Here is a 5,862-nt window from a genome sequence, read left to right as displayed (position 1 = left end):
ATATTTAGTTTGATAGTAGTTGTTTCGTTGCACATTGTAATGCAGATGTTACTAAATGATCTTGAGAGGGTATTTAATATAACTGAGTTAGTGTTACTGCGTTTTGGCTGCGATGTGCTGGAGACTACTAAAAACTTGTTCTAGTATAGAATAGCTTAGTGGATCAGGATGTTGCTAAATTAAATCCCTTGTTACACTCGTTTAGTTCTGGACAGAATTTGAACGTTTTACACTTTTATCAGATCATTTCAAGCATGCTTCATACCGAAATTACAATTAACCCATTCAAGCCTTGTATAAACAATAACGGACAGTATTCTGTGTTAGAAAAAGTATATGTACTTCCAATCAAATCGTGCAATTGCCTTGGTACACAGGTGCACATTCTTTGATGCCCGAAACGCATTCCAAGCTCTAGATATCTGCCTTCAATAATGGCCTATAATCACATTTGCCAAAAAACAGCTGCTTTGTAATGCTGGTGTGTCCCACTTAGTTTGATTATCTTAGTTAAGCTGTAATATCGAACTCGAAGACCTGTTTTGTTATTATTTCTTGAAATGCAGGTATTTGAAGGTTTTGAAGGAATTTTTTTCAATAAATCTATTTTCCTGGTGTAGAAACAGACCTAACTTGATGTATATTGTTTATTCTAATTAAAGTATAGCTTTAAGCAGTTAGCCAGAATATTTGAATTTAAAATATGAACTTCAAATATCATTATTTCTAGCTGAACCAGAATTTCCTTTGGGACGAAATGCTTTCCTGACAAACATTATTGTATGCTGATATAATAATTAACAACCGATCCTATGGGCTGAAATATGTGAGTACTTTGTTCAAGCTTGATGTGACCTTTTTTATCTTAGTATACATATGACTGCTTTAGCTCAGCCTTTATAATAAAAGATAACCTCTTACCAAGCGATTGTGGAGAGAAATGACGGTCCTATTTACCATTATCATTTTACAACTATTTAACAGTACCACCAACTGACTGTAATTTTCAAGCAAGAATTATTACTGATGAAAACCCATTAAATACCTAAAACTGCGTTGTACAAACACACTTGTTTATTGATAGTTAACATTAAGGATGGTTGATGCCTGTTAAGTTCATTACAGTGGAGTTCCCACCTACGAGTGGTGGCTGAGAGGTGGCGCGCCTGAGAGGTGGCTGACATTATCATACTCTGCATACACCGCGCCACCTCTCAGGCGCGCCACCTCTCAGCCACCTCTCGTAGGTGGGAACTCCACTGTTATGCTCATCTACTTACCAGTTTATTTACAGCCAATTCTTATCATTGTGACTTTAGCAAGTGGATATTTTCAATGCAACATTCAAAGATCGTTTTTAGGCAAGATTGGGCAATTTGGTTTTGATCACTGGATTGATCACCAAAAGTTACTTAATTGAATAATAATTTGAAACTAAATCATTCGAAATCACTGATTAAGTGCCATTGATTGAGTGAAGAAATCACAGATTAAGTGCCAGGATCATGTATCCACCAGATCTTAAAATGGTCATAACTCGGCTTAGTTGTAACTGTCACCAAGATGTAAATCAGATCGAACGAGAAATTAGATCGAACCAGTTCGATCTAGGAATTAGATCGAACGCTGGCGCGAAATACATATACAAATACATTGAAATTCGATCTGATTTACATCTTGGTGACAGTAAACAACGAACTTGAAGTTATAGGAAAGCACTTCAATTATCAAACCAAGTCCAAATGTGTCTGGAAATTTTGGAGTTTCTAACTCAAAACGTTCTCAATTTATGGTGACAATAGATAAAAAGAGGGAGTGTACAACCCTATACAATCTCACTAGTGACAATATACCTTTAGAATTTTAGAAATAAGTGCTCTATATTCGTTTCCTCCTTCAAATAGTTGATTTGGTCATTTACTTTTGAAACACTGAGACAGTCTGAGTTCTTTAGCTTTGATCAGTATCTGATGAACGGTGCTAGAGTTTCAAATTGATACTTTGACAGCTCTGGGTTTTTCAGCAGACATATTCCCAATTTGAGCAGCTTCGAAGCGTGGCTTTTCTGCAATTTGTTCAAACACATCACAAATTTAATCGCCGAGTTTCTCTCCTGTATCCTCCTTGAGACTAAAAATGAAGACATTTCTGCAATCTGCTGCGATCTTCTTCAGCTACAACATTCCAAACTACTTTCTTCAAGTTTTCTGCCGTGAAAGTGGAGACAGAGCTGGGGGAAGGGTTTCCTCTGCATTTTTTGCTGATTTCTGAGCACTGATGATTTCACTTTTCATTTCCTCTATCTTTTTATTCGTTGAGAGGAGAATACGCTGATATTAGACAATACCCTAAAACGCATCAAAAAGGTGCTTTACTAAAACGTCCTTGTTTGGTTTCTTGAACTTCTCGAATGTGATATCACTATCTTCATCAAAGTTTATTGTCTTCATTACCTCAACCCAAATACCAAGATCATTAGAAGCATCTGAAAGCTGGTCAAAATGTTTACTTGACTACATTAGAGAGTCTAAGTACACATCTTCCATAACGTACTCACAATTGTATAGCACCGGACACAAAGTAGCAGATAAGTCGTCGAATTATAGCAATAAGAGATGCACATGTACATGTAAGAAATGTAGTAAATCAAAGTTTTCACTTTTTAGTCCCCGTCGGATCACATGATTTCTCTCCGCATAGAATTGGTTCCCAATTAGTGGTTTTACAGTACCGTCGAGCTAGAATAAAGACTCCATATGAATGTGTTACGTATTGTTAAGCTAGGATCTTAACATTAAGCAATAAGGTGTCAGAGAGCTAAGAGATGACAGGGAGTGATAGACAAGGTTCGACCGGGATCCCGGTTTAATCCCGGATTTTTTTGAAAAACTGAAGTTTAAAGCAAAATTATTTACCAATTAATAAACAAAACACTGTCAGAGTCAAGTGCAAATTTGTTGGGTAAGCTGTGCTTGTGCTTTTTATCAGTTGCGGATACCAGATTTTAGTGTAAGTGTTAAGTGCTCGTTTTCTTAGCTATGATCCCGGTCCCAAATCCGGCTTAATCCCGGTCCCGGCGTATACCTGGTTCCGGCACTTCTTTCCAGTCCCGGCCAAAAAATTAGTCCCGGTCGATCCTTGGTGACAGAAGGGGCGGTAAATAATGTTTTGTTTCTGATGTTGGTCAAAGAGCGTACTGTATAGCATTGAACCTACACAGTTTTAGTAACCCTCACTTGAGTACTTGTGAACCATAGTCCATGACCACTAATTGGGAACCAATTCTGTGCGGAGAGAAACCATGTGATCCGACGGCCAAGGGGACCAAAAAGTGAAAATCAGGAGGTGACCGGGACATGATTTCAGGCCTGACCGGGACCGGGACTGGGACCGGGATACAAAATGTGACTTGACCGGGACCGGGACCGGGACCGGGACTGGGATTATCAATTTACCGGGACCGGGACCGGGACCAACAATCCAATTTTACCGGGATGACCGGGATTTGACTGGGATGACCGGGATGACCGGGATGACCGGGACCAAAACTGGTATTCTCATATTGAAAGCTGCAACTTTCATTAACATTACAATTGAACAATTTGAATAAGTAATAACTAGAATATTAAATTAGAAAAAACCCGTCAATATGGGGCGGGGCATGGGCCTAATGTACTACACCAATAATGTTCATGTACTGATAACTCAAGTTCATCCTCATTCCTCATTCCTCAATCAATGATCCCTCAAATTATTCAACAGTTTCATTCTCCAATTCCAATTGACAATTGGGCGTAGCCCGAGTTGAAAACTTGATGTTACTTTGCACTTACTCTTAATTTATATTATTACTTAAACTTGTTCAGCAATTTTAAACATTGTTTTATTTGGCTCAGAGGTTGTTTAAAGATGAAATTCACAATGAATAAAAGTAAAAACTTAAAATCACACTGAATGAAATTATGTAAAAGATCCCGGTCAAAATCCCGGCAAATTTGAGTGATTGACCGGGACCGAGACCGGGATCATAAATCAGCATTTTACCGGGACCGGGACCGGGATGAAAAATGTGACTTGACCGGGACCGGCACCGGCACCGGGATAGCTCAAAATTGCCAATCCCGGTCACCTCCTGGTGAAAACTCTGATTTACCGCACTATTTATCTTTCCCTGAACTGTACTGTAAGTCGGGGTTTTACTGTATATATTATCACGAAGATCAGCCCAGGCTAGTAATTACCATCTTGATATTTAAAGTAAATATCATTTTATTTAGAAAATAAGTGCTTACTTTCTACCACCATCTTATCAGTAATACTAGGCAAAATAGTGATACGTATACATATAATTATATAGTGCAGAGTGCTACATAGAGATCAATTGTTTCATCTTAAGTTTGTTACGCTCATACCTGGTAGTGGTAGTGGTACCAGTAGTAGTGATAGATTGCCCGACCCTAATCGTGGGTTTCAATCACGTGCTTCATGCTTGTTATAGGTGGTTATCAGCTGTTATGTTCTAAAAATTATAGCGCTCATTGTAAGACGTAGGTTCAATGTTGGTATCGTTTTAATTAAATTAGTTACCCAGAATTTTATTAAGATATTGTAACGTAAGAGCTTTTTGAGTTCCGTTATTTTATTTGAGTGTAATTGTTATTCAAAACATATAATTTCAGGTGTTAAAAGCTTGGAGCAAGACACATTACGATCGATGGCGTTCGCTGACTGATGCATTGCTATTTACTGCTGACTAGCTTATCCTTTTGTTGCCTCTAATCAGTGATGAACACCAATTAGAATCAATCGATTTAATTCACAGGATATTACGATTGTTTACAAGGGCCCTAGCACCTGTAGTTTAAGCTATTCGATTCGATTTTTATTGAATAACGCCATTTTTCTTTTTCTGATCTATTATTAGAGCTGTCAATGTCCTCATCTTATATTTATTGCTGCGATGTTTTACTTTATTTTATATATCAGTTGAGACTAATTCATGAATTTGACAAATTTACAAGTTTTAAGTTTTTGATAATATTTGATATTTCGCCATATCTATAAATGTGTTATCAGTAGTCAATAACTACACAATATGTAATGTATTTGATTTCTGTTTGTTTGTACAACCACTCCCGTGCATAGTAAAGCAGGCGGAGACTTGCACGTGCACGTGTTAAGAATTTGGAGCTAAATTTCGATCATTTACTGTTGAGTTTAGAGTGTTCTACGAAATAATAGCCTGTATCTTCGGTTGTGATTTAAATTGATTTCTAGCTTCCTCCCTGTGACAACGGATTTTCTAGCATGTCTTTAGAGTAAAATAAAGGCTGAAACCATTATATGCACCACATACGATGGAATCAAACATTATACTTCGATCAATTATGCGCAATATCACGAACATCTTCTAGACCGGCAACAGAAATCAAACTAAGATGATGCTAAATTCATCTTGTATTGTACTGATTACAATTACGATTCACTCGATGTCAGAACAAATTCGGGAACTAAGACTTGTGAAATGGTAGATACCTATAATCTATATTTTAATACTCACTATTAGGGATACGGACAGCATTACAGCAATATTCTTCAATGCTTTAAATGTTCAATAAATTCCTCGCATGTTTGGGTGTACTTCAGCATACTAGTTGCACACCATAAAGATTTAAGATATAACCTGATCTCGTTCTATTAACAAACGGTTCTAGATACAGTTGGGAGCAAGCAGGCCATAAATGGGGGCACCAGGCCACCATTTCATTAATTTATGTATTGGTTAATTAAGTAATTAGTGACGTGGCTAATTACTAGCTGAACTCTCTACAATTAATTCCAATCATAGTTGTTAATAACTAG

The 5,862-nt window shown here is 37.3% G+C and overlaps 1 long non-coding RNA gene across 1 annotated transcript; it reads left to right on the top strand.

The window, feature by feature from the left end:
• Positions 1 to 748: 748 nt before the first annotated feature.
• Positions 749 to 4,877, top strand: LOC134814272 (uncharacterized). Its single transcript, XR_010160138.1, has 2 exons — positions 749 to 826; positions 4,680 to 4,877. It is a non-coding gene; the product is annotated as an uncharacterized LOC134814272 (long non-coding RNA).
• The last annotated feature ends 985 nt before the right edge of the window (positions 4,878 to 5,862 follow it).

Source organism: Bolinopsis microptera, chromosome 4, assembly GCF_026151205.1.
Source record: "Bolinopsis microptera isolate Bmic1 chromosome 4, MBARI_Bmic_1.0, whole genome shotgun sequence".
Classification (NCBI taxonomy): Eukaryota; Metazoa; Ctenophora; class Tentaculata; order Lobata; family Bolinopsidae; genus Bolinopsis; species Bolinopsis microptera.
This window is presented reverse-complemented; position numbering and strand designations above follow the sequence as displayed.